Genomic DNA, 19,683 nt, shown 5'->3' on the forward strand with positions numbered 1-19,683 from the left:
CAATTACAACAGAGTCTACAGCAACAGTATGTGCATCAGGAGAAAAGGCAGTAGAATTAGTTAGAGCCATGGAAGAGATGTCAATTCAGGCTACAGAAATGAATAAACTGAAGGAAAAGGTGGTGATTTTAGAGACTATTATGCAAAAAGAAGAAGCACAGAAAGCCAACCGGATGAGTGAAAATGTCAAAGCCTTGGAAAAGGACCTAACATTGGAGAAACCCCTTGGGCAAGCCAAGGAACTGTTATGGGCCAATATCATTGACTCCATCAAGGATATTTGGCCATCTATTCAGGTTATGTTTGAGCAAACAGAATTGATAAAGGTAGCTACAGAAGCTATTCAAAAGTCAAAGAAGAATTGGGTGAAAATCCAGAGGATGCCAATAGACTCATCCACTTCCTCAACAGAAAAAATAGATATGATCTTCAAGAGCTCAATATAGAAGACAGGATTGAAACCATCTTGGAAATAAGGAAGGTCCTTTCCAAGAGGAACCTAATGTTGAACTTAGAAGAAAAGTGCCACAACATGCAGGTGGCCATTGATAGATTCATGGCCAAATTCCAAATTTTAAGGGAGAAAGGATTGCCTAATCCATTGGTCATCAATGACAAACTTATGACACAACTAGACTATGATGATAGATTAAGGCAGTTGGCTAAGGAACAAACTAGCACTTCATCTATAAAAGCACTGCCAACAGGCAAAGTTTTGTATAACACCTTCGAGAACTTGTTTTTTCTCCAGCATGAGATTAAACATTTGTTCATCACTAAGCCCAATTTTGCCAAGTATACCGAGGCTGATGAGATATATAGGAGGATGATGAATTTCAAATTACCTGATGCAGAATGGTGGGTAAACATGACTGATTTACTGTGAGAAATTTACAGTAAAAAGTCACTGCACAGTAAAAATAGAGCAGCCAGGTAATTAGATGAAAACAGGACAGCAGGGTCAAAGAGTATCAGGTGAAAGATAAAAGACAAAGAAGATGCCAGCGTAAGAGACCTCAACTGCAAGCCAGCATAAAGGAACCATAAAAGCCAACAGTACCACAATAAAAGGGACAACATGAAATAGTTCAATAGTTGTCTCTATCTTCTTGCAAGAAGATATTTGTATTTCCTAGATTAAATCTTAAGTTTGTTTTGAGATATTTTGTAATAATTTTTTGTATAAATACTTCACAATTCGAAGTATGTAGTGTGGATTCTTAGACATTTCTATAGACTTCTTAATCGAAAGAATGTAAGCCATTGGAGCATTGACTGAGCCAGCAAGCTGGATTGATGAATAAAGACAAGACATTTCACTGGATTCATGTGTAGTGTGAAGTACAGACAAGTATTTTCTCTTGTTTTGTTATCTTTCTTGAAAAAATTTTCCACAATCTTTAATGTATCTGAAATTTGAATGCTATAATATGGAATGATATCTCAGAATTTGCTTCATTGCACTCTGTTTTAACTATTATGCATTTTAATGTTTTCTACTAATTATCTAAGTTAAGGAATTCTTGATTGCTCCTTAGTTTAGGTAGTCTCCCTCTGATCTATAGCAAAGGATTCTTAATTTCCCTTTGCTCATGATTATCCTCTGTTCCTCATTTTAATCCTAGTTTGAGAATTCTTAAGTGCTCTCTCACCCTGGTTAAGATCACTTCAACCATCTGGCCCAAAGACCTGTGCTTCACTCTGCTAGCTTTCCCTTTGAACACTCCCTTTAGTGAGTTAATTCTAGTTTTGCTACCCTTATTTGACTCCATAGCCCAATGGTCCAGAGACATCAATCTATCCATCTATTTTAAGGATTCCACCATCCAACCTTCAATACAAATCACCTGAACTTTAAGAACTAGCCTAATATCCCAGCAAAACAAAGCTAAATCATATAGAGAGAGCCCTCTATGGACTTAGGTTGGCTAGAGCCTAAACCTAAAAGTTGGTTTATAGTTACCTCGGTCATTTTCTTTCTTCTTATAACTTCTAGAGAAAATTCTGAGTGATAACAAATTCAAGCATAGTTCTTCGTTTTAAGCTTGTGTAAAAATGAAACTAGATCCAAGCATAGTTTTTCATTTTAAGCTTGTGTAAACATGAAACTGAATCCAAGCATATTTCCTTATGGTTCAAGCTTGTGTACAAATGAACTCGTCTCCATTTTAACCCTCGTGATTGTCATTCTATCAATCTCTTCTGTTAGATGAGCCTTGGTTTTTTTCCTTCCATCATCACTATCTGCTTGGTCGATCATATGCTTTCACTTGGTTGTTTTACCCTTTTTGAGGAATAGTTTTAATGAGTGGTATTATTAGCCAGCCTCTCCACATAAATCAACATGTTTTGAGAAGTTCCAACATCATTAGAACCAATTGCTATCCTAGACACCACTCGTTCCTCAAAGTGGAGTCCTCTTTAAGCTCTTTTCAAACTCTCTAAATATGAAAAGATTGTCGAGTGCTTGTCCTTTTCAACTCATTAACTGATTGGAAACGACATCTACTCGATATAAGTTTAACCCTTTTTTGGGTTGAGATATATTATTTACAAAAAAGGAATACGTTGATTGAACATGGTCAATAGGTTCTCTCTCGTATTGTTTTATGCTTTTTCGGGCTTGAGAGACAAATCTACAAAAAAGAACTTGTGGAGTTTTCTTTTTTGTCCCTTTTCAAACTCTCTAAACATGAAAAGGACCTAGTTATCTTTGTCATTAAACTTGTTAAAACATCAAATAGCGACGAACTTGTCCATCTAGAAAAGACTGAGTTTCACCTTCGCTAGACTCGTTAAAACATCACATAGCGATGGATTCACCCGAAGGGTGGAATTATACAATAAGCATATGTTATCCTCCTCAAGCTTGATAAAAATAAATAGGTACTGGTCAGCAATGACTGGGGAAAATGGGAAAGAGGGGTAAACTACTTTATGATAGCAGGTCGCTCTTGAACATGACACTTTCACTTCATCCCCGTGACTATTTGGTTTGGGTTATCTGCTTGACAGTTATCATACTTATGGTCTATCACACCATCCATCACTTTTGTTTTGGGTCAATGCTGCCAATTCATTCAGACTATTTGGGTTGGGTTATGTTGGACACCTAATCCTCAATGGGTTAGTGTGGAAGCTGAATAGACTAAGTAGTCTAAGAGACCTTGGGATGTGAAACCCAATGGTCACAACAATGTACTATAAATGTATATCAGTTGTTAATAAAAATTGGACTGCATGATTTATCTTTAATATTTCTCTTGCTCCCATGTGTGTTTAACATGGTATCAGAGTAGGCGTATTCCTGCCCTGCATAATTATTTTGAGCCATTTGTTTTATGGATTTTCTGTGCTAGTCATTTCTGCATTTCATTGAATGTTTTATCAGTCGTATTTTAGCTGCATTCTCTGCGCACAATTCCCCAAATGGAAAATTCTGACATACCTCACGCTCTAACGCTTCCACTAGCCTGAACGTTGCTCTCTGCATATAAAACGCTCCTCTCTGTCTTATTATTTTCTGCTATTATTCTACAGATAATTGACCTCTCTATGCTTTCTGGTCCCTCTGCCTGACTGATTCATAAACAAAACAAAAAAGGAGCGTTACTGCACCTGCGCCTCCATTGCATGAATTGCATTCACCTTATTACTCTGTCCTGTCTGACTGTTCAGCTCTCTCACTGATTCATAAAACGTCTCTGACTGTTCAGCTCTCTCACTGATTCATAAACGTCTCTGACATAAACGTCTCTGACCTGGTAACTGCACCTGTTGCATACTATGTCAGTGTGGATTCCCAGCATCTCCCGCTCGTTGTAGGTTCCTTTGAGCAGAACCAACGACTCCCACCTCACTTTCACGTGGAAGTATGTCCACAAACTATTGTTGATGGTCTCATGTAGTCTACAGAATGCATACACTTTAATACGCAAATACCTTCTGTGGCAAAGCAGAAGTGTGGTGCAGTTGTTGTGGTGCAACGGAAGTGCTCTCTGGCGAATCGAAAGTTTTGCAGCTATTCTATTCCAAAGTTTTGCAGCTATGTTCTTGAAATGCGTAGATGGTTTGGGGAACTCGTTCTCTGGGTTGGTGCTTGAGAGATAAAACGCGCCACCATTTGTTAATACATGCTTAGATGAGACCTTCTGATCTTTCACTGAAGATGGTCCAGGAAAAGAATTCGACGTGAGTGGAGAACATAGTGGGGAAGCTCACCAGCCTCCCATTCCAGCAATGCAAGCATAACATATCCACAGTTGATTGCCAGCCTTCAGGTCTCGCTGGCGGCATGCTTGTATTTGTCAGCGGCAGCCTGCAGTTGCTCGGGATATCAATCCAGTTCAAGAATTCACTTTTCTGCAATTCAATCGCACTTCTCCTCCGCTGGTCATAACTCCAACACTTGCCAACTTCTGCATTGAGGTTTGAAACGCTTTAAAGAAGGCATTCTCATCCCTTGTGAATCTCTTCACCAGCATCATTGTTGGGTTCTCCAGAAATAGCACCTGGTCGAAGCCAAACACTCCCTTTCCATCTACCAAACGTTTGAAGTATGCGTTGTCAAACTGGGTGGCTGTGGAATCCAGAAAAGCCCCTGCGCTGCGATTGTTGTTAGGTTGAGGGCACACCGTGCGTAAGCTCTCCGCAAACTGTGGCTCTATGGTTGGATCCACCTTAAATGTAGCGTTGAAGTTATGAATTCTACTCTCAAAGGAAGAGCAGTGAGAGAAGCCCAACGTATGCCCACCTGATTCATAACTCCCTGGGGAACAACATCATCTGAAGTTCAATCAAATGTTTCATTTGATGCCCACGCCAGCAGGAAGCTACTATGTTTTTAATGATATATTCCGGCTAAATTATGCATAACTATGTTGATTAGTCTACTTTGGGGAATAAGTTTTTTGGATGGCAGTTTGATAAACAGCAGGATTAGGTTTGGAAGAATTTTTGGTTGAAAGTTCTACTAGAATGGATGGATTATGGATTCTTTTTGTCATTGTAATGGGCGAACACGTTTTTCACCAGTCATGATATTGTGAAGGTTGTAAACTGAATGGAACTTGTCTTTAGTTACATTGATTAAATTTACCAGGGGAAGCTATTTATGATTATTCTCAGGTATTACCATTATGGTTGATCTTTAAAGACGAAGAACCCTTCAAATTGATCTTATTGCACTAAGTCGAGTATCTGATTGCTGCTCATGATAGCGCTAAGGGCTACTAAACTTTGATTCCTTGAATCCTTGCAGTCTTTATTCCAGACTTTTATACTTGAGAGATGACATTGAGATTAATTTGTATAAGGTATTTTCTATGGTTGTTTGGGAAAAGTTCCAGTTAAAAGAGGTCGTGTTTGCACCTGTGTAAAGTGTTGGTTGAGAATCTTTCTAGTTGAGTCTAATCAATAGTGCAGAAAGGGGCTAATTCCCTTTAGTCTCTTTGTTGTACGAATCACCCTTGTTGTGCGTCGAAGATTCCAACTGTTGTGTTCACACCAATATTCAATTCAAGTTCCAAGCAAGTTTGCAGTTGCTGTTGCCCCAGTTGTGGTATTAAAACTCATTATAGTGCATTCGATTGCTACATAAAGAGTTTGGTGGGTTGATTGTAATCTTTTATGTTGCACACTGATCATTTGCTGACATTTATAAAGGATATTGCTGTGTACTGTGAGTAGATATTACTTTTCTGCATTGAGTAGTAGTTGTGATCAGTTTTTAAGGTGCAAATCAAACATTGAAGAAAAAATGGCCAAAATCAGTGAACTATTACAGTTCCTTAAAACTCTGATATTATCTACTGTTGATGACACATTACAAATCAGCATAGGATCTCTCTCTGAAATTCAGACATGTCTACAAAATGCACAGGAAAAGATCGAATTTTTGCAGCTTGAATCTCAGCTACAGCAAGAAGAATTAAAACAAAGGAGTCGTTCTGAACATGTTTCTGTTCATAACACTGAGACTACAACCCATCAGAAGCAAGTCAATAATGTTACAGCTGATTTAGATTTAGTACCCAATAAAGTAGCAACTGTACATGCAGATGCAGAAACTCAATCTGCACTTCCCAAGCCCATCGTCAGACCTTGGGAACAGCTTGTCCACAACAAGCACAGAACTGGTCTTGGATATGACAAGGACTTGTCCTTTCATATTCCAGACTACTCAAAGCCCATTCAGTTTCAGAGTGTTGGATTCATTCATGACAGTTCACCTCCAGCTGTTCCAGACTCTGCCTCTCTTCCACAGCAACAACAACAACAACAGATCATGAAATTCCAACACTGTGACCGAGTTGGCCATCTGAAAGATCACTGTTTTGATCTTCATCCATGTAAGCACTGTCATAAAACCAACCATTCTTCACACAGATGCTTCAGAAACAAACGTCCTGCAAGAACAAAGATTCATCTTGGATGGATCGCTTCTTGGAAATGGGCATCAACAGCCAAGAAGATATTCCAAACACATGTCAGAACTTGTTCCAGAGTATTTAACAATCTTGCAGTTGAGTTTTCTCCATCATCTCACCTTGTATCTAACAAGGGGGGAAAGCCACATCAAGCGAGCCTGAGCCACAACCTGCCACACCAGTTTCAGAGTTGTAGCCAGAGACAAAGATGCCCGTGAACATGCCTTCAGTTGGCAATCTGGGACACTTCCTCTAGTAGAAGACTTCAGCTTCTTGCCAGCTTTGGAAGAATTCCAGGAACAAAATTGAGAACACTTCCTCTAGCAGAAGACTCCAGCTTCTTGCCAGTTTTGGAAGAGTTCCAGGAATTGCATTAAGCATTCCAGAGTTGTTGGTCATCCTTAAACCATCACAGGTTTATACTTCCCTTTTCAGGTTGAAGTTCTCCCTTTTATGTGGGGTGAGACCTCCCTTTATTGGTTGAAGGTTTCCCTCTTTAAAACAATAGGATCACTTCCTCTAGCAGAAAACTTCAATTTCTTGCCAGTTTTGGAAGAGTTTCGGGAACTGCACTAAGTGTTCCAGTGTTGGTGGTCATCCTTAAACCACTGCCCTTTATACCAACATTTCATAGAGCACATTCAGCCTAGTGTTTCCATGCATTTTTTGCACATTTTGTATTACAGCTCTCTTCTTGGACTCATACATAATGCTTCGAATTAAGGGGGGGGGAATGTTGGACACCTAATCCTCAATGGGTTAGTGTGGAAGCTGAATAGACTAAGTAGTCCAAGAGACCTTGGGATGTGAAACCCAATGGTCACAAAAATGTACTATAAATGTATATCAGTTGTTAATAAAAATTGTACTGCATGATTTATCTTTAATATTTCTCTTGCTCCCATGTGTGTTTAACAGGTTATCTACTTGATGGTTATCATACCTATGGTCTATCACACCATCCATCACTTTGGTTTTGGGTCAATGCTGCCAATTCATTCATTGTCGCTGATATGTTCAAGAGAAGTCAATCAATAAAATTCATCTTTTGCAATACCATAAACCTTCATTTTCATGACCACCATTCCTGAACCTTGTGTTGTCAATCAAATTCTGTCTCTAAAATCATTACACTCATTTTGTTTCATTGACGTGGGATGCATCAAGGCCCTAATGTGACGAGTCGCTTCTTGTCAACATCAGCACATTATCCAAGAAGTTGACTTAGAAACACCCTTCCAGTACCGTGAGGCTTGCATACATCAATGGCAGGTTTCTCGCTTCCAGTGATAGGTTGACATCACTGGCCTTCGACTGAAATACTTTATATGGTGTTCGACATCGAATAATCCATTCACACCATGTAGAATGTACTACAGTACCTTGAGTATCATTATCATTATCAGTGATTTCTCTCGCATTTGTTAATGGCTTACATCATTGGTTGGTAATTAGATGATTTCTTCCCATGTTCGACTTCAGATCACATATTTGCATGGTTAGACTCGTACTTGAGAAAACGATTGAATGAGATAGAAGACCCTGGATCTAGTTTCATCCATCTAGGCTGCAATTTCAGGAAATGTACCAAATCATCCATACAATGGCTTTACATTAACGATCATTCCAATCATGGGTCTATATCTGTAGATGACTGTCTATGTACTTGTAATGAAATTTTATATGCTAAGCATGGGTATGCCTTCCCTCAGAAATTCATGAGAAAAAAATCAAAATATCATGATATATGTATTGTAATTGATGCAGGTCACCTTCCACCTCGAAACCTCCTCATCACATCATAAAGAATTTATTCGACATTTGCATTTTTCGACTTCATGCTTTAGGGGGCAGCTGTTACAGATCCATTTGGGCACATCACTCCCATCATCCAGATCAGTGTTTTAGGGCTCATCAAGCCCTAATTCTAGTTGCTACATGCCCTAAACAAGTCACCCTTTTGAATGCCTCCTTCCTAGACAATTTCATGACTTGAAGACATCAATAAATGACCTCTAGAGGGACCAGCGTAGGTAGGCCCATGTAAGGGTGTGTTGTAGAGCAGTTGAGTCCATGCCAGGGTGCTCTGTAGAGAAATTAAGCCTTCTTTCACCTGTGTTGGGCGAGATTGAGCGAAATTCACATAGGGTTTGGGGAATATTCTTATCTCTTGGATTCATCTAGAAGGTTCCCTCACTTTTCAACTCCTATGAGCTAGAAAATGGATGAGGAATGAGTTAAGATGCATCCAATCCTCTCATCCCTTACTCCATGGAACTAATTCTAAGTATGGAAGGCCATTCAATACCACCATTTATGACATAACCTCCTTCATCTTCCTATAAATTGAACACTCATCTAAGTGATCAGGGGCTCGACTATGTTGAATTGTAAGGAGATAATGTTGCTATGAGAATTGACTTTGAGGCAAGTATCATTATGCTACAAGTTTGTCATGCTTTTTATGTGATGTGGATGGGATCCAAGCTGGAGGAATGACTTTGAATCAGACACAATGGTTGTAATTACTTCTTCTATTCAATAAAGTATTTGAACCTTTTTCCTATATGTTTGTATTGTTATATGATGCTTATATGTGTGGAATGTATCTGATTCCATTCAGTTGTATTCAATAGATATTTTTCTTTCATCGGTTCTTTGTCTTCTGTTTTTGTTTACAGGTACTTCTCAAGTGTGTTAAGTATGGAAAGGAGCGATGAGATCGATACAAAGGAGACAAGAGGAAAGTGGAATTACAAGTAGGTCTTCTCATCTTCTTTGTCTTATCTATTGCTTATAGGAAAAGGCTAAAGTGCTTTAAACTGTTGTTCTAGATATGGCCGCTTATCTAGGGAATTATTATTTATTCGTAGATACCAAATTCTCCAAAACACTACCGCCAAACATCAACTTACTTGTGCTCCAATTGTTTGTTCCAAGGAAAGCCTTATCTATTAGTTCAGCGTAGGATGGATACACTTCACAAACTACAGGAAGAAAGGATGAAAGAAAAAGAAAATTTTACACTCCACCAGAATTGTATCAAGAGATGGTTCGACAAGAAGTCTACAAGGAATGCTAACTTTGATGTTGGTGACCTAGTCTTGAAATGGCATAAACCCCATGAAGACAAAGGCAAGCATACGAAATTCCAGTCCCTGTGGATTGGTCCATACACTGTACATGAGAAGCTTGGCCCACACACATACTATTATAGCACCATTTACCACTCTTGGTAGATCTGATGCTCTGGTTATGTCCTAGGGAAACCCTTCATTTCCAAACTTGGTCCAAAATTCCAAAAAATAGTGTTTTATTTCCCATATGCTACTTTGTCATATGTTAAAAGTGTGTACATGGCGGTCAGTATATACCCAACCCATGTATATTTCTTAAAACACTAAAAGATAAATAATCTCCTTAAATTCAGGTAAAGCTTATGGGTTTTACCTATTTCTCACCTACTATAGCCCGTGGCCCAACTGTTTCCCAACTAAAAAAAAATAAAAATAAAAATAAAAAAATAAAAAATAAAACAAAATAAAAATAATAATAATAATAATAATAAAAATAAATAAAAATAAAAATAAAAAAATAAAAAATAAAAAATAAAAAATAAAAAATAAAAATAAAAATAAATAAAAATAAAAATAAAAATAAAAATAAAAATAAAAATAAAAAATAAAAATAAAATAAAATAAAAATAAAAAACAAAAATAAAAATAATAAATAATAAATAAATAAATAATAAAATTAAATTAAAAAATAAAATAAAATAAATAAATAAATAAAAATAAATAAAATAATAAATAAAAAATAATAATAATAATAATTTGGAGAAATATAAATAAACCTCCGCGGGAAGGCCTAAGGGGAGAAGAGAGGAGATATTGATATTATAGTTGATTGATACCTGATTGAGTCTGAAGAAATCCCTATGCCTCTTGCACTCCCAAGTTATAGTAAACCTTTGTTTCCTCCTTTGAAATGTCCTTCATCCCTCTTATGACATCCTTGTGTGTATCGATGGAGGAAGATTGTTGAGACTGGGGTAGAACGGATCCAGAGGACGGTTCCTCTTGGAGTTGGAGGAAGACTCAGGTTGTAATTTTCCACATTTCATTTATCTTCTATCAATAAAGAAATGTTGTTATGTTCCTGATATTTATCGTGTTTATGCATTGATCCATGTTGTGATTTATTTATAAATATTATATTAATGCTCAATTACTCATTTTCTTATATCATCTAACACATATATCATGAGCATGCTTTCTATTACTATTTTTGTATATTCTTTGCTTGGATAAGTTACAGGTTCTAAAGGCATCAGAAGGAGCAGAGCATTTGGACCCTGTGGGATCGACCCTAAACGTAGGACCTCCAGGTAATACAACCTCTTCCCACTTCAGTAGTTTAAGCATTTATATTGTTTATCTACACATTTCTTTCGTCTGTATGCCCTCCGCTCTATTGGGGTTTTCAACCCTAGGCCCTATGGTGTTCCCACCCGCAACATAATTGGTGACTCCACTGGGGAAAACATTTTTGTTTTTCCTAGTTTTGGTTATTTGTTCTTGATCAGGGTTTGTTTTCTTGATTTCTTGTTTTTACAGTGTCATTGACTTATTAGCTTCCTAGGCATAAGTATGATCTTTCGGATCATGCCTTGATTTCTTTTTTTTCTTGATTGAGCTTTTTATACGCATTGTTTTTTGGGATACAGTCGCGTATACACACTTGTTTCCTCCAATAGACTCATGTATGTGCGAGTTTCCTATGTTTTAAATGCGTGTGCACGCCTCTGTTTCTTTACATAGTCGTGTATACATCATTTTGAATTGGTTTTTCAAAATATTTTGCCCAGTTAGGTCTATTGCCTAGTGAATTCTATTATTTTCTAGTCATCCACTGTTTGTAGAACTTTGTTCTCTTGCAAGCTTTCAATTTCTAATCTTCTTCTCAGTGAAAACCCTAGTTGGCCTAGGATTGCTTTTTGAGTAGGGTTTTGGTTTTTGTCTTGGGTTCAAGGCTTCTGTCTAAAGTTCTTGGATGCTTTGGTTTTCCAAAAGAAGAAATTGGTTTTAGTTTCAACCCAAATTTCAAATTGCTTTGCTTTTCTTTCCCTCTTGGTTGACCTTTCTGTTTTTCATGATTTTTGAGTGTCTCTTTGGCAAGCTTGAGTGTCTTTCTTAACATTTTGTCAGTTTTCTGAAGTCTTTTGCTACTATTCAGATCAGTTTGTACAAGTTTGTATTCCTTCTCATTTCAAGTTTCATTTACTAATGAGTTTTATAACTTGCGAAGTTTAAGGACTCTTTGTGCTTGCTTATTGATCTTTGAAATTTAGTAGTTCTTTTTGTAACCTCGAAAGTTTCTTTGGGTTTTTAAAAGAATAAGACAAAAGCATAGCTTTTGCCTTTCTTTTTATTTCCAAGCTTTTGGTTTCTTGGTTTCTTTTGGTTTTTTTTTTTAGCAATTGTGAACATTTTCAATTTGTTTTTCTTGGTTTTGAGGGAAATTTGTTATTAAATTTTTTCCCTCTGTATTATCAAGTTGGCTTATTGACCTTATAAAGAAGCACATTTTCTTATCATATGAATATTCTTAGGATCTTGCATCGTCATTTAAATTTGCATTAGGATAGTTTGCATCATAAGAATTCTTAGTATTTTTTAGATTTTGAGTGTGTGTGGAGTGTTTCTGAAAAAAGAAAAGAAAAAGAGTACTTTGTTTATATAAGTTTTTCGTAGAACCAAGTATAAATCACTTTTCATTGAAAGAAAAATAATTGCATGCATATAGTTAATTTTCTATTGATTTCTTTTGCGTCAAAAACATCATAAGTTTCACTCTCGGTATACCTTTGACTTAAAGAACAACCCTCTAAAATCAAGTGATTTAATAAAAAAAACTAGAACTTTTTAATTTGTCATTAACAACACCAACAAGTTTAGTTTCTTTAGGGCCTTGGAATAGGTGAGTGGAGAGTTAACTCTCCAAGGCCACTCAAACTATCAAACATAGAAGTTGAATAATGAGTGAAATTCAGTGTTGTTAGAAAGACTGGGAAAGCTCCGTGACTGGGTGTCAAGCACGAGGGAGAGTGAAGACAAGGAAGAGAGATACCCCCTCTCCTACTTGTTGGATCCATCCTCAAGACTGTTTCGCCTGGCTTTTGATACAAACTAGTGCCCATAGTTTTCATTCCTAGGGATCACATAGGTGGCTGCAGAGGGGAATCTCGTGGCACCTGAGACAGACATTGCATCACATTCATCAGTACTTCTAGAGGGTACCCTTGTGAAGCTTGGGTGCTTGCACTGGAAAAGGTTGTTGTCTAGAGGTTAGCGTAACTGTTTATGTTACCTTCACTATTATGCTTAGGCCTTCATTACCCCAGACTATTTTCAGAAGGTCCTTGATTTTCGCTTTCTTGTATTTTGGTGTTCAATCCTCATCACCAGTTCATCAATCTAGGAGGGTTCGTGGTCTTTCACCTATGAGTTCTGAGCCTTCTCCTCGAAGTCGTAGGAGGAATTATGTCAGTGATTTCCAATCAGTGGAAGCATATGCAATAGAGATTGATCCTTCAGTTGAAGTTATTGATTCATAGAATAGACCTAATATAAGTAGAGAGTTGGAGAGGAACACTCCTATCCTTCCTAGAGTTCTCTTCCAGTCGAAATATGTTATTAAGGTTGAAGAGCTTCCTGAGTCTTTTGACTCCTAATTATCCTCTTCTTCCCGATCATTCGGACGTTTTATTATACGTTGGGACTCTGACCAATAGGCCTTTGAGCCTAGGTCTATTTCGATATTTTCCTTCGATGACCACTGCTGGGAGCATGGCTTCCACCATGAGTGCTACTAGTATGCAAACTCCTATATCCGTACAAGGAGGAGGAATGATTTCCATACCTTCTGTTACTCCTAGCATTGCAATATTTGGCTCTACCTCCATTCCATCTTCGAGTGGGAGCACCCAATATTTTTCCTCTGGCACTGGTTTTATCCCCTTGGGAATGACGACTAGTGCAATTCCTTCGGTTCCATCAACTTTTCCATCAACTACCTCCACATCTACGACTTCCATGGCAAGTGGGTCAGCTTCTTTTCAGGGTTTCCCTTTTCGGATTAGTCATATAGCACATTCTAACTCATATTTAGGATCAGTACCTTTTCCCTCCATGGGTCAAAGTTATAATCCTTTCCAAGGATAGACGAACCCTGTAGTTAGTGGACTTGGAGTCAGGAATCAATTCTCTTTCGGCCAATAGGAGAATATGCCATATTATTCCGTTAGTTAATTCTAGATTTTTTCTCCCTATGCTCATGCATGGAACCCTTATCAAGGGCTCTCTGATCCATTCAACACCTCTTTAGGGGGAAATTTCACTGGATATGGAAATTTTTCAATAGGGGTTGGTTAGACTCAGGTTTTTTCTAGGCCACAAGGATCTCCTTATGGTTCGAGTGTTTCTATGAATTAGTTCAGATAACCTGGTTCCTTTACAAATATAGGGTATTCTTTTCAGAATGTTTGGAATTCCACCTAGACCAAGTGGAATCCTCAAGGTCCTCCACAATTACCTTTTCTGGCAACGTTAAACTTGCCAGATCTTTCTAAATTAACTGATGATCAAATCAGATATAACTTGGCCTGGCCTTCGGTTCCAATGAAACTTCCGTCAGATATACCCAAATTAAAACGGAAGACTGGTGAAGATCTGGGTGAACATATATCCACCTTCCACTTATGGTGTTCTTCAAACTCCCTGATAGATGATTCAATCAGGTTGAGATTATTCCAATGTACCTTAACTAGAAATGCGGCTAAGTGGTACATTGAACTCCCAAGGGGGGCCTTCGCTTCATTCAGTGATTTGGCTACCATATTTTTGAACCATTTTCAGTTTCTTGTCTATTATGATGTTGGAACTGAGCTATTAGCTAATTTTCACCAAGACCAGGCAACCAACATTTCAGATCATATCCAGGAATGGAGGAGAAGGAAGAGGCACATTAAAGCTTATATTCCACAAGAATTACTTCTTGAATGGTTTCTTAAATATTTGCAACCCAAGATTTCTAAGGATGTATCTCTCTCCGATGTGTTCACTGAAGAGAAGACTATTTTTAGAGCCCAGCAGTTAGAACTTATATATTCTCAATCTGGGGTTCTTTAGAAAATTATGCCTGATGCTCCTAGATCCAAGGTTGATTTAGCCAAGCCGAAGCCAAGTCCCCATGATGATGGGCTAGTCGGATCGATTAATGCTAACACGACCAACTTGCTAAATCAATTGCAACAGTTGTCTTTACAAACTGCTTCTTCTATGCAAGCATCGCCATCAATGCCTATGCCTTCTCAACCTTCATCTATAAATGTCATCCAAACTTCTAACCCCAATGGAAACCAACAATCCGATGGGAAGAAGAAAGGATGATGTAGGAAAAAAAATCTGGATGGGAAGGGTAATGCAAACAAACCCGACAATGATGCTGGAGGGGGTAAAATAGAGTCTAAAAAGAAAGTAAAATTTCCATGCAAGTTATGAAACGGAGATCATTTGACTCATATTTTCCCTAAGATATAATATGCTCAGTTCATATTAGTTCAGCAGGTGTCTTCTAGCTCCTAGGTTGTGCCAACTAACCCTTTTCCCCAAGGGCTGCAATTACTTGCTAGCGCGAACTCTAGTATTGGTACCCCCGTTGGGGGCAACCATGAAGGGAAAAATACATAAAATGTTTACATGATGACTTCACATATTGACATTGCTACACGATCACATGACTATGGTGAATCAGAATCATCCAAGGCTAAGTTTTCTCTTAATGTTCCAGAGCCACTCCATATCGAGAGGCCCGTAGCTGAGTCTATACCTCGGATGTCGAAAGGCTACGCAAAATACTTGACCATTAACCCTAATGCTAAGGCAGCCCAGAACTACTCGATTGTAAAATATCTGGCTCAGAGTCCTTGTGCTATGTCGGCATTAGAGGTACTCCAATCATCCCTAGCACAAAGGACTGCATTTCTCTCTGCAATCGGAGAAATTGATCCAAAAAACTCTCTTGTGCTTACATTTGACATGTCAAACATCAAGAAGAGACTCCCACATCATATGGCTTTTCAGATTAAGTCTACATATCAAAAGACCAATATCTTTTGAACTGTAGTCGATGAGGGAGTTGCCACATGTGTCATGTCCATATTATGTTGGAAGGCTATTGGATCACCTCAGCTTGTTCCTTCACCCACTCTATTGACAGCATTTGATGGTCATTCTCATAGACCACATGGGATTATTCCATCCTTTCCCATTTGTGTTGGGGGTAAGGTGGTGAATATTGAAGTAGATATATTTTATGTGAATCTGTATTACAATCTCCCTTTAGGTAGGAATTTGATTTATGATATGGATGTTATTGTATCACCATTATTATGCATCCTTTGTTTTCCTCATGAAGGGGAATTGTAAAGGTTGATCAGATGGATTATTCTCTAGGTGACTCTTATGCATCTTCTGAATCTACTGTTTCATTAGTGGATAATCCCAAGCAACCTATAGATAATTTAGGAGTTGGAATGTACTCTTCTTTAATGGGTACCTTTGATTTTCCTGCTCCTATAGCTAGAATTAATGTTACTTCATCCTCCAAGGAACCTTCTCGAAGAGAATTCTTTAGAACTCATTATTTTTCAGATCCTTGGCCCTTACCCTCATCTACCACCACATTAGATGAGGTGCAAGTAGGTGGAATGGAATTTCTTATGTTTGCAGTGCAAATTGTTTATCAGCCTATTGTTAACACTACAGACTCTGATCCTACTCCTTTTTCACCGGAGGAGTTAGGTGGGGATGTGGCTCTAGCTTGGACTCTAGATTTGACTTCTACTCTAGATTTCTTAGATATTTTCATGCCATCTAAAGAAGAAATTCTACAAGAAATGGTGGATGTGGAAAGGCCATGGAATGATTTACATCATCGTTCATATTTCCTCCCTCATTTGCGAGAAGTTGAATCAAGTTTGTCCATTTCTTCATCTACTAGTGATGTTCATGCAGTTTCAAACCCTTGGCTCTAGCATAGTTTTCTACCAAAGGTAATATCTCTGTTATCTCACAAACTGTTCCAGTGAACATCTCTAGGAATCCCAACAATATTGAAAATGTCTTCATTGGATTTGATTGTTCCCCTGAAGAAATTTAAACTTATATTGATCTCTTTAAAGAGTTTCGTGATGTGTTTGCTTGGTCTTATGAGGAAATGCCTGGGATATATCCATATATAGTCCAGCATGAGATAAAGACATACAAAAATGCAAAACCTGTTCATCAGAAACTTTGAGCGGTAAACCCTAGAAAAGCAGCATCTATCAAATCTGAAGTTGAGAAGTTGTTTAAGGTGGGTTTCATATACCCGTTCCTTTAATCAAGTGGGTCTCTAATCTAGTCCCCATAGACAAAAAGCAAGGAACGATCCTTGTATTCATTGACTTTAGGGACATAAATAAGGCTTGTCCTAAATACAATTACCCCGCGTCCTTTATTGATAAGATTGTTGATGAATTTGTGGGTAATGAAATTTTCTCATTTATGGACGAATTTTCTGGTTATAATCAAATCACGATCCGTCCAGAAGATTAGCATAAGACATATTTTATTTATCCCTAGTGTACATTTGCTTATAAAAAGATGTCTTTTGGCCTCAAAAATGTTGGAGCTACTTTTCAATGGGCCATGTCATATGCTTTTCATGATATCAAGCACATTATCGAATATTATTTACATGATTTAGTTTCTTGTTCTTGAAAGAGAATAGATCATCATAAACATCTTTGATTGATTTTTTAACGATGTCAGTTTTATAAAATCTAGTTGAATCTGAATAAGTGTGTTTTTTTCATCACATTCGGTCGGTTGTTGGGATTCATCATGTCAAAAGAAGGGATCCGTGTAGATCCCTTGAAGGTTGAGGAAATACTTCAGTTGCCTCCCCCATCCTCTATACGTCAACTTATGAGTCTCCGAGGAAACGAAAATTTCTTGAGGAGATTTATAGCCAATTATACCGAGATCACAAAAGGATTTATGAGATTGTTTAAGAAAGGGGTCCCATTTCTATGGGATGTTTTCATGCAATGCTCTTTCAATGCTTTGAAAAAAGAATTAACCTCTGATCCTTTTTTTAGTCCACCTGATTATAGCAGAGACTTCCTTTTGCATCTCGCTATAGCAGAATCAACTATTGGTATGGTTCTAGTTCAGGGAGATGATGCCTCATGTGAGCATGTAATCTACTATCTGAGCCGAGGTTTAGTAGGTCCTGAAATGCGTTATTCTCCCATTGAGAAACTAGCTTTGGTAGTTGTTCATGCTGTCCAGTGGCTTAGACATTATATTATGCTTCGAAAAACTTTTGTCTTAGCATCCGTCAACCCATTTCATTTTTTTCTTAGTAGGTGAGTGATTGGGGGAAAATATAATAGATGAATTATCATTTTACAATAATTCGACCTCAACTTCATGTCAGCTAAGTCTAATAAATATTTAGTATTTGTAGAGTTGATCTCAGAGTTGCCTTGTGAGGAAGAAATTGTTTATGAGGAAACTTTTCCTGATGAACATTTGTTTCTTATTCCCTTGCAAGATCCTTGGTATGGGGATGTTATTATATATCTCCAGACTTCGAAGTTTCCGCTCTCTTTTTCAAAGGATGAACGTAAAAAATTGTGTCACATCGCTAAAAGTTATATTATTATAGCTGACACTTTATATCGTCGCGGGGTTGATTTAATCCTTAGACGTTGTTTAACCTTGGAAGAAGTTGAGTCTATGCTTAATGATTGCCACAGTGGAGCTTGTGGTGGTCATTTATCCGGGCTTTCAACAGTCCAAAAAATTTTGCGAGCAGGCTACTTTTGGCCTTCGATCTTCAAAGATTGTATTGAAGCGGTTAAGAGATGCCATATGTGTCAGGTTTATACTTGGAAAATGTGCGCACATCCAGCTCTGCTTTTCCTTGTGATCACCGTCAGTCCTTTCACGAATTGGGGTATTGGTTTTACTACTTGTAATCTACCTTCGGCAGGAATCATAAGTATATCATCATAGTTGTGGACTACTTTACTAAGTGGGCTGAGGCTATGCTTACTTTCAAGAATGATGGTGAAACAGTAGCCTTGTTTCTCTTCAATCAATTTATTTCCCGGTTCGGTATTCCTAAAGAGATTTTCAATGAAAATGGTAGTCATTTCCAAAATCAAATGATGTTTGAATTGGCTCTTGTTGGGCGTGGGATCCCCCAAAGGAAGTTTTGGGGCTTAGACCCCAAATTTTGGTAAAAAATTGTAACTCCGATGTAAAGAATCCGCATTTTGTGGGCGCGAAGCACGTAGCTTGTAAAAGAGTCATAGGGTTGTCAGCCCTCAATTTTGTTAATGTAATGTCGGCTGTAGAGATATACCCATGGTCTACAGACCATGGAATATATAAATAGAGCGAGCTCTAAGTAGTTAAGACATGATGAGAAGGATGAAGAGTTGAGTCATACCTATGGAGTAAATTCTAGTTTTGGGTCATAGAATAGGAGAAGGCTTTGTAGCTGAGTGCGTAGAGGCCTAGTAGTCTGTATCTGAGGGTCAATTATGTGTATTTATCTCCTATTTTATGCATCAACTATATTGGGTATGAATTGCACTACTGTTTATATGATGCACGAATATATATGACTTTGTTGATTAAGTGAATCCAAGATAGAATATCTATTTATGCAAAAGTTAATTGAAATCTGTAAGAAGATAAGTAAGATACATGGTGTAATTTGGGGAAATAACGCGGGTTGTTGCCATAGTAGTGTGAAAGCATCTCAACCCCTGGTTAGGGTTACGTGAAAGATGATTATAACAGATCGTGAAGGTATTGAAGGTTAGAACATTGTGTGAAGTGACCTGCACAAAGGTAGGCATAGTTGGACTAAATCGGCACCACAAACATCTCAAGGGTGCGGAAACTTGGTTCCAGCATCTCCCCATACTGCTTCGGGTGAGACTTCAATCCGCACTCTGCAGGCTGATGCGAAAAGGGCCAGTAGTGTAAGGATTTGTTTGGATAAATAACTCAGAACCTGGGTCAGGCCCCCTCAAGCCAACAAATGGTTCCATTTCCAGGAATCAGAATCTGCATAGACATGTCTGATGTCGTATCATTGGAATCCAACTAGAAAGGAAATTGAAGGCTGGTTG

At 37.9% G+C, this 19,683-nt stretch overlaps 1 pseudogene; it reads right to left on the reverse strand.

Annotated features, from left to right (window-relative positions):
- Window positions 1–4,346: 4,346 nt before the first annotated feature.
- Window positions 4,347–13,524, reverse strand: LOC149254230 (peroxidase 66 pseudogene; annotated as a pseudogene).
- Between the last annotated feature and the right edge of the window lie 6,159 nt (window positions 13,525–19,683).

Source organism: Pinus tabuliformis, chromosome 7, assembly GCF_031772625.1.
Source record: "Pinus tabuliformis cultivar Carrire ecotype Pingquan chromosome 7, CPIR1, whole genome shotgun sequence".
NCBI lineage: Eukaryota > Viridiplantae > Streptophyta > Pinopsida > Pinales > Pinaceae > Pinus > Pinus tabuliformis.